The sequence below is a fragment of the Nerophis ophidion genome, unplaced genomic scaffold, assembly GCF_033978795.1.
Source record: "Nerophis ophidion isolate RoL-2023_Sa unplaced genomic scaffold, RoL_Noph_v1.0 HiC_scaffold_217, whole genome shotgun sequence".
Lineage (NCBI taxonomy): Eukaryota > Metazoa > Chordata > Actinopteri > Syngnathiformes > Syngnathidae > Nerophis > Nerophis ophidion.
The window spans coordinates 77883-89008 of NW_026907139.1; positions in this window are offsets into that span (position 1 = coordinate 77883).

The window sequence follows — 11126 nt, forward strand, 5'->3', positions numbered from 1 at the left end:
TAATATTTATACACTGAACATGTATTTAATATTCATAAACTAAACATGTAGTTATTATTTATACACTAAATATGTATTTAATATTAATACAAAAACATGTATTTAATAATCATATACCAAACATATATGTAATTATATACTAATCATATATTTAATATTCATACAGTAAACATGTATTTATTATCCTCTAAATAAGGCACACTTGGAAATAATGAATTTCTTTATGTGTGCAGTTGCGGCAGAAGTCCACAGGAGGGCGCACGTTCCCTCTTAATAAGTCCAGTCCTCTCCGTCTCTCTCTCTCTCTTTTTCCTTTTTTTTGTTTCTTTTATTTTTTTTTACATAAGTTTGGTTTCTCATACACTTATATTCATACACTAAACATGTGTTTAATATTAATACACTAAACATGTATTTAATATTTATACAAAAACATGTATTTAATTTTAATAAACTAAACATATATTTAATATTAATACACTAAACATGTATTTAATATTTATACACTAAACATGTATTTAATATTCATACACTAAACATGTAGTTATTATTTATACACTAAACATGTATTTAATATTAATACAGTAAACTTGTATTAAATATTAATACAAAAACATGTATTTAAATTTAATAAACTAAACATATATTTAATATTAATACACTAAACATGTATTTAACATGTATACACTAAACATGTTTTTAATATTAATACACTAAACATGTATTCAATATTAATATAAAAACATGTATTTAATTTCAATAAACTAAACATATATTTAATATTTATACATTAAACATGTATTTAACATTTATACAGTAAAAATGTATTTGATATTAATACACTAAACATGTATTTAATATTTATACACTAAACATGTATTTAATATTAATACAAAAACATGTATTTAATTTTTAATAAACTAAACATATATTTAATATTAATACACTAAACATGTATTTAATATTTATACACTAAACATGTATTTAATATTCATACACTAAACATGTAGTTATTATTCATACACTAAACATGTATTTAATATTAATACAGTAAACATGTATTAAATATTTATACACTAAACATGTATTTAATATTCATTCAATAAACATGTAGTTATTATTCTTACACTTAATATGTATGTAATATTAATACAAAAACATGTATTTAATTTTAATAAACTAAACATACATTTAATATTAATACACTAAACATGTATTTAATATTCATACACTAAACAAGTATTTAATATTCATACACTAAACATTTAGTTATTATTTATACACTAAACATGTATTTAATATTAATACACTAAACATGTATTTAATATTCATACACTAAACATGTATTTAATATTCATACATTAAACATGTATTTAATATTTATACACTAAACATGTATTTAATATTCATACACTAAACATGTATTTAATATTAATACACTGAGTATGTATTTAATATTAATACACTGATTATGTATTTAATAATCATATACTAAACGTATATGTAATTATACACTAATCATATATTTAATTTTCATACAGTAAACATGTATTTAATATTTGTACACTAAACATGTATTTAATATGTATACAGTAAACATGTATTGAATATTCATACACTAAACATGTATTTAATATTCATACACTAAAAATGTATTTAATATTCATACACTAAACATGTATTTAACATTTATACACTAAACATGAATTTAATATTAATACACTAAACATGTATTTGAGATTTATACACTTAACATGTATTTAATATTAATACAAAAACATGTATTTAATTTTAATAAACTAAACATATATTTAATATTATTACACTAATCATGTATTTAATATTCATACACTAAACATGTATTTAATATTCATACACTAAACATTTAGTTATTATTTATACACTAAACATGTATTTAATATTAAAACACTAAACATGTATTTAATATTAATACACTAAACATGTATTTAATATTTATACACTAAACATGTATTTAATATTCATACACTAAACATGTATTTAATATTAATACACTGAGTATGTATTTAATATTAATACACTGATTATGTATTTAATAATCATATACTAAACGTATATGTAATCATATACTAATCATATATTTAATTTTCATACAGTAAACATGTATTTATTATCCTCTAAATAAGGCACACTTGGAAATAATGAATTTCTTTATGTGTGCAGTTGCGGCAGAAGTCCACAGGAGGGTGCATGTTCCCTCTTAATAAGTCCGGTTTCTCTCCGTCTCTTTCTCTCTTTTTTTCCTTTTTTTTGTTTCTTTTTTTTTTTTTTTACATAAGTTTGGTTTCTCATACACTTATATTTATACACTATACATATATTTAATATTAATACACTAAACATGTATTTAATATTTATACACTAAACATGTATTTAATATTAATACAAAAACATGTATTTAATTTTAATAAACTAAACATATATTTAATATTAATACACTAAACATGTATGTAATATTCATACACTATACATGTATCTAACATTTATACACTAAACATGTATTTAATATTAATACACTAAACATGTATTTAATATTAATACAAAAACATGTATTTAATTTTAATAAACTAAACATATATTTAATATTAATACACTAAACATGTATTTAATATTTATACACTAAACATGTATTTATCATTTTTACACTAAACATGTATTTAATTTTAATGAACTAAACATATATTTAATATTAATACACTAAACATGTATTTAATATTCATACACTAAACATGTAGTTATTATTTATACACTAAACATGTATTTAATATTAATACACTAAACATGTATTTAATATTTATACACTAAACATGTATTTAATATTTATACACTAAACAAGTATTTAATATTAATACACTAATCATGTATTTAATATTCATACACTAAATATGTATTTAATATTCATAAACCAAACATGTATTTAATATTCATACTTTAAACATGTATTCAATATTTATACACTAAACATGTATTTAATATTCATAAACCAAACATGTATTTAATATTCATACTTTAAACATGTATTTAATATTAATACACTAAACATGTATTTAATATTTATACACTAAACATGTATTTAATATTAATACAAAAACATGTATTTAATTTTACTAAACTAAACATATATTTAATATTCATACACTAAACATGTATTTAACATTTATACACTAAACATGTATTTAATATTAATACACTAAACATGTATTTAATATTTATACACTAAACATGTATTTAATATTAATACAAAAACATGTATTTAATTTTAATAAATTAAACATATATTTAATATTCATACACTAAACATGTAGTTATTATTTATACACTAAACATGTATTTAATATTCATACACTAAACATGTATTTAATATTAATACACCTAACATGTATTTAATATTTATACACTAAACATTTATTTAATATTAATACAAAAACATGTATTTAATTTTAATAAACTAAACATATATTTAATATTAATACACTAAACATGTATGTAATATTCATACACTATACATGCATCTAACATTTATACACTAAACATGTATTTAATATTAATACACTAAACATGTATTTAACATTTTTACACTAAACACGTATTTAATTTTAATAAACTAAACATATATTTAATATTCATACACTAAACATGTAGTTATTATTTATACACTAAACATGTATTTAATATTCATACACTAAACATGTATTTAATATTAATACACTAAACATGTATTTAATATTTATACACTAAACATGTATTTAATATTAATACAAAAACATGTATTTCATTTTAATAAACTAAACATATATTTAATATTCATACACTAAACATGTAGTTATTATTCATACACTAAACATGTATTTAATATTCATACACTAAACATGTATTTAATATTAATACACTGAACATGTATTTAATATTTATACAGTTATACAGTTTATACAGTTTGTACAGATATCACAAAAAAAATCATGTTGGTTAAATATTAAATGTGGGGTACCACAGGGGTCAGTCTTAGGGCCCAAGATGTTCATCATGTATATAAATGATGTTTGTAAAGTAACTGAAAACCTTAAATATGTGTTATTTGCGGATGACACCAATGTACTCTGTTCTGATGTGGACTTGCAGCAGCTCCTGAGGACCGTCACCATGGAGATGTATAAACTAAAAAAATGGTTTGATGCTAATAAATTATCATTAAACCTAAATAAACTAACTTTATGTTATTTGGAAATAAGGGAAATGATATAGATGTAAAATTGTATATAGACAATGTTAGTATAGAAAGAGTAAACAAAATCAATTTTTTGGGTGTGATCTTGTACCACAGGATCTGCTGGAAGTCACACATTACATACATCAAAGGGAAGTTGGCCAGAAGTATTGCTGTCCTGGGTAAAACAAGGCACATTCTTCATCAAAAAACATTACACACTCTTTATTTTACACTTGTTTTACCATATTTGAGTTACTGTCTAGAAGTTTGGGGAAATACATACAGGACGGACATCCAACCACTATTCATAATGCAAAAAAGGGCCATCAGACTGATACATAACACAGGACCCCGAGAACACACTAATGGATTATTTATAAAAACATTTGATTTAAAACTACCAGATCTCATCCAACTCAAGACTGCCCAAATGATTTATAAAGCAAGTAAACATTTACTTCCAACAGGGTTACAGAGAAGATTTTTACAAAGAGAAGGGAATTATAATTTAAGAGGAGAACTACTTTTTAAGATCCAATATTGTAGAACAACGCAGAAACGAATGAGTACAACAATAGCAGGGGTTAAAATATGGAACTGTTTAAAGGATGAAATAAAACACAGCACCAACATAAACCAGTTTAAAAAGCGTTTTAAATCATTTATCATTAGTAAATATAAGAAAGAAGAGCAAACATTGTTTTAGAAAGACAATAATATATAATATGTATATATATACAATTTATGATTTCATAATTATACATATAGGTTATATTAAAATGTATATGTTTGATTTGAATGTTAAACTGTGTATATGAGACGTGTGCTACATATATGTTGCTTATATATTGTTTAAAAAAAAGTTATATAAGTGAAGCATGTTTTAGATTTTATATATTTTGAACCTTGTTCTTGTTGTGATGGGCTAGGTTTATATAAGCGTTGCTTCAACCTACACCCTTTCGGCTCAATCATTGCACAAATGAGTGTTTTTTTGTGTGTTTTTTTTCTTTTCTTGTTGTTGTTCTTTGTTTTATGTGAAGATTGCCGAAATAAAATACATTGATACACTAAACATGTATTTAATATTAATACACTAAATATGTATTTTTTATTTATCCACTAAACATGCATTTAATATTCATAATCTAAACATGTATTTGATATTCATACACTTAACGTGTATTTAATATTCATACACTAAACATGTATTTAATATTGTCACAACCACTGGCTTGTTAGTGGCTGTAACATTAAGGGAGACCACACCGATTTGTACATTTTAGCCAACAGATCTTTTATTTTACAACATGTATCAGTGATCAGTAATGTGAATTAACCAAGGAATGTATCAGTAAATGAGTGTTGTCCCAAAAGGGTGCAAGTGTGGTGCTAATCCCGGCCGTCGTTGCCGTGACCATACGGTCACCAAACGAATGTGCCTGTGGGACGAGAGAGAGCCGAGCATGCTGATGGGAGGCCTTTTATAGGCCGCCCAATCAGCAGCCCTCTGAGATGTTGCACGTCTTCACAGACCAGCTCCACCTGCGGGTCGGAGGACCAAAGTGCCCCAAACACTAACCGGCAGAGCCGGGCATGACATCCCCCCCCTTAAAAACAGAGACCCGTGTTAACTGGGTCTCTGAAGCACCATCAAAAAATAGAAAACAAAAAACTACAGTAGCCCCAGTAGCTATATTCTAGTCCCACTGACGCACCTCCCCTCCACCCCAGACCAACCAGAACCCAAACCATCCCAAACACCCTCCTTCCCCTCCGACCTTCCCTGCACCCAGCAAATCCTGGTACCCGGACAGCGACCTTTAAGGGAAACAGAGAAAAACCGCAGGTTAGGAGTGAGTGGAGATGATTAGACCTCCTGGTCCAGAGTCAATGTCATGTTCAATTAGTGTGGTACAGGTTGGAGTGTCGGAAAACAAAGGCAAAAACTCAAAAATCAAATCCGACATCTGTTTACGCTGTACCTCACTTAAATGACCGAGGAGACTATCTAGCTCCTTTAACTGCTGAGTATTTTCTAAGCGCCCGTGTAACACTGAATCATCAGGTGCGCGCACTTCATCCCAAGCTGCCACCTCCGGCCAGTTGAGCGGTTCCCCAACCCCAACGGCTAGACCCACTGGACTCGCAGCAATCCCACCCGCCTTGTCGGAACCTGCAGAGTGGTAAGGCTTGAGTAAATTCACATGACACAGTTGCTGTGATCGTTTACGATCAGGAGTTGACAGTAAATAATTGAGATCTGACACTTGGCTCATAACCGTAAATGGACCAGAGTATTTTGCTGTAAATGGTGACCCCGGAATGGGCAGCAAAGCTAAAACTTGATCACCTGGATTGAAAACTCTGATCTTCGCTTTACGGTCATAATGCAGCTTCATTTTCACCTGAGCTTTAGTCAAATGCTCGGTTGCCTCTTTCCATGCAAGCAACAGCCTACGACGAAAACCATTTACATACTCAGTGAAACTGACGGGAGTGTTCTGCAGATCCAGATTGGCATTTAAAACAGACAGTGAGGTCCGGACTTTGTGGCCAAAGACTAGGTCATTTGGACTAAAACCAGTGCTTTCTTGAACTACACCACGCGCAGACAACAAGAGCCATGGCAACGCCTCCTCCCAATCTCTCCGCATCTCAACACAGTAAGCGCGCAAGAGAGACTTCAACGTGGCATGCCAGCGCTCCAATGCCCCCTGACTCTGTGCGTGATACGCGCTGCTCAAATTGTGCTTCACCTGCATCGACTTCAACGCTGCAGCAAATGTTCTGGAGGTAAAGTTAGACCCTCTGTCGCTCTGAATTACCTTTGGAATGCCAAAGACAGAAATGAATTTAGACAAACATTTCAATATTGACCTTGTGGTAATTGTTCTCAAGGCATACGCTGCTGGATACCGAGTGGCCTGGCACATGATGGTAAAGAGGTACACACAACCAGATTTCGAAGGGGGTAGTGGACCTACACAATCAATAATGAGATGCTCAAATGGTGTGCCAACAGACGGAATAGGTTGAAGTGGTGCAGGTTTAATGGGAGTACTCTGTTTCGCAACCTGGCAAACATGACATGCTTTGACAAATCTAGATACATGGCGTTTCATCCGTGGCCAGTAAAAATGTTCCAAAAGACGTCGGTAGGTTTTCTTAACTCCAAAATGCCCAGACTCTGCTCCATGGGCTGTTCTCAAAATCAAATCACGGTATTTGTCAGGTACCATCACTTGAATCACCTGACCTGCCACTTCAGGATCAACACCTGGCAACCACGTATGCAGCAAAACGCCATTCTGAATGAAGTAACCCATCGTTGGATCAGTAGAAGCTAAGGCAAAATATTTCTCAAAGCTCTGATCATTCTTTTGTGCCTCAATTAAATCTTGACATGACAGAGGTTCGGGCAGCTCAGGAACAAAAATAGGCACAGATTTGGACACATCCGACGATTGCGTCTGCGTGCGAGACATTGCCCTAGTCACAGCACAAGCAGTAAACACTTCTGGGAATTCTTGACAACACGCGTCTGGCTCCTCTACAGATAGCGGTACAGGTGTAACAACTGGAGGTGAAGAAACTAAACACCCACCCAAATTGTTCCCCAGAATTACATGGATATCCTGCATAGGCAGAGACGGTCTCACAGCAATAGTCACCTCCCCATTCACAAATACTGAACACAAGTGAATTTTGTGCAACGGTACCGAAAATGACTGCATGCCTATTCCTCTAATCAAAATACATTTCCCAGTGTCAGATGCTGTGGAAAATGGCAAAACTGCTCCAGAAATGAAACTCTCAGATGCCCCAGTGTCTCTTAAGATTTTAACTGGAACTTTTTGTGTCTCTCCAACCAATGACACCCAGCCATCACTAATGAATGGAGCGAAATCAGACGCAGCTGACTCTACTGATTTCGTCTGCTCGTCTGACACAGATGCACCATCTTCAATCACTTGCTCACAATGAACTTCCAAACGAGGTAACGGTGTTAGATCAGAGACGCCAAAATCAACTGGATGCACAACAGAAACACACCCAGCTACCTTGGCATTAGATTTACGGCCTTTCAACAGCGGGCAGTCCTTTTTCCAATGTCCCTCCTGCAAACAGTAATGACATTTATCCGTCGGGCTTGGGCGAGATTTGCTACTTCCATTATCAAATTTAGGAACATTACCGGAATTGCCATAATTGGATCGATTTGAACTACGACCATAACGAGGAGGAGAACGTTGTGGAGGAGAACGAGCAGGTGGCTATTATACCGTGGAGGACTGCTGTAAGGCTTACGTTTATGAGTCAACACAAAGGTATCAGCAAGCGAGGCTGCCTCCTCCACTGACTTTGCCTTTTGCTCATTAATGTAGGTTGCAATTCGATCTGGTACAATGTTCTTAAACTGCTCCAAAATCAACAAATCACGCAAATTTTCGTAAGTTGAGACAGACTCTGAAGTGAGCCACCGGTTAAAATAAGTACTCAACTCTCTTGCCACTTCAGCATGGGTCTGATTATCACGTTTACGCCAGTTTCTGAAACGTTGTCTGTAAGCTTCTGGATTCAGTTCATAACATTTCAAGACCGCTTTTTTCACCTCAGCATACTTGTGCCTATCAACAGGTGTTAATGCCAAGTCTCTTTGTTGCTCAAAAGTCAGTATGCCTACCCTCTCTGACTGCATAGGCTCTGACATACCCTTCACATGAGCGTCACCACCTTTTCCTGAAGGCAAAATGCTCTGCTCACACAAAAACTCGTGAATGGAGTCACGCAAGGGTCCCTTCTTACCAGTTCTAATGGCTGATGACAATTCCATGCCATACTTTTCTGCCAATTGCAACAACTGTTCCTTATTAAGGGCAAACAACAATTTCTCAGATGGTGCTTCCACAAAAGCCTCCATCCTGCTCAACCCAGGCCGTCAGTACCAATCTGGCTACTGTACCAAACCAACAATGAAACTACTGAAAAAAACAACCCAACCAAAAACTAGCTCTAATTACGCTAGGCTCTCTCTCTCCAACCAATCTAACCAGGTCTCTAAAACATTACAGTTATGTTAACACAGCAAACTAACCTCGGAGCATCCCCCTAAACATTTTCCCCCCACTAGACTAATCTATTTTCACACAGAGCCCGAGGACGAGGATCATTTACTCACCAATACCTGTGGAGACGTACCATCCCGACAAAGCCGATTCAGCCGTTTCTCCAAGGCGGTGCCCTCGCCCAGGCTCTGTGACAGCAGGAACCTAGAACCCGTACTAGATGGGGATAAAGGCGACAGCTCCTAAGAGGCTGAATGCAATGCTACAAACTGCAATGAAACTAAACCAAGATGGCTGGAACAAACAATTCAGTGTCTACCTACACTTGCACGGTCAAACAAAGCCTCAAAAGTACAAATCAGTAGATCCCCCAATTAACTAACTGATAACAGGCCCCAACTGACTATCAGCAGTTCACAATTAGTAACTCAGCTCTACTCACCTTCCTACGCTCCAAAAGCCAGTAGAAGGAATACTCAATACAAAGAGCTCTACGCACCTTCCTACGCTGCCATAGCCAGTAGAAGGAATTACCATAGCCTAAAGTTACTACCAAAGATCGGACGAGCCCCCATATGTCACAACCACTGGCTTGTTAGTGGCTGTAACATTAAGGGAGACCACACCGATTTGTACATTTTAGCCAACAGATCTTTTATTTTACAACATGTATCAGTGATCAGTAATGTGAATTAACCAAGGAATGTATCAGTAAATGAGTGTTGTCCCAAAAGGGTGCAAGTGTGGTGCTAATCCCGGCCGTCGTTGCCGTGACCATACGGTCACCAAACGAATGTGCCTGTGGGACGAGAGAGAGAGAGAGAGAGAGAGAGCATGAGAGGGAGAGCATGCTGATGGGAGGCCTTTTATAGGCCGCCCAATCAGCAGCCCTCTGAGATGTTGCACGTCTTCACAGACCAGCTCCACCTGCGGGTCGGAGGACCAAAGTGCCCCAAACACTAACCGGCAGAGCCGGGCATGACAATATTAATACAAAAAACATGTATTTAAGTTTAATAAACTAAACATATATTTAATATTAATACACTAAACATGTATTTAATATTTATACACTAAACATGTATTTAATATTCATACACTTAACATGTATTTAATATTTATACAATAAACATGTATTTAATATTCTTACACGAAACATGTATTTAATATTCATACACTAAACATGTATTTAATATTCATACATGTTTAATGTATTTAATATTTATACAATAAACATGTATTCAATATTCTTACACGAAACATGTATTTAATATTTATACACTAAACATGTATTTAATATTCATACGTGTTTAATGTATGAATATTAAATACATGTTTAGTGTATAAATATTAAATACATGTTTCGTGTAAGAATATTAAATACATGTTTATTGTATAAATATTAAATACATGTTAAGTGTATGAATATTAAATACATATTTAGTGTATGAATATTAAATACATGATTAGTGTATAAAAAGATGGCGGCGCCCGGACGGGCTGCGCTCTCGAGGAGCTCCTGCTAAAGATGGAACATTTGGCAGAAATACCGGACAATTCCACAAACTTCATGGCTGGCTCACATCGTGGTCACTCCGTGATCACGTACGACCGCCAGACACTTCTGGATATGGACATATTGGGCCGTTTTGGACTGATAGACACTTGCGTGCTAGACTTGCTAACTAGCATGGGAATACATCGGCGGCTACATCCAGCGGCCTGTGAAGCAGGGGAGTCTAGTAGCAGCGGGGGCCGTCTACGGAGCAGACGCCAGCGGTGTAATCGGAAACGCGGATGCCGAGCGGGGC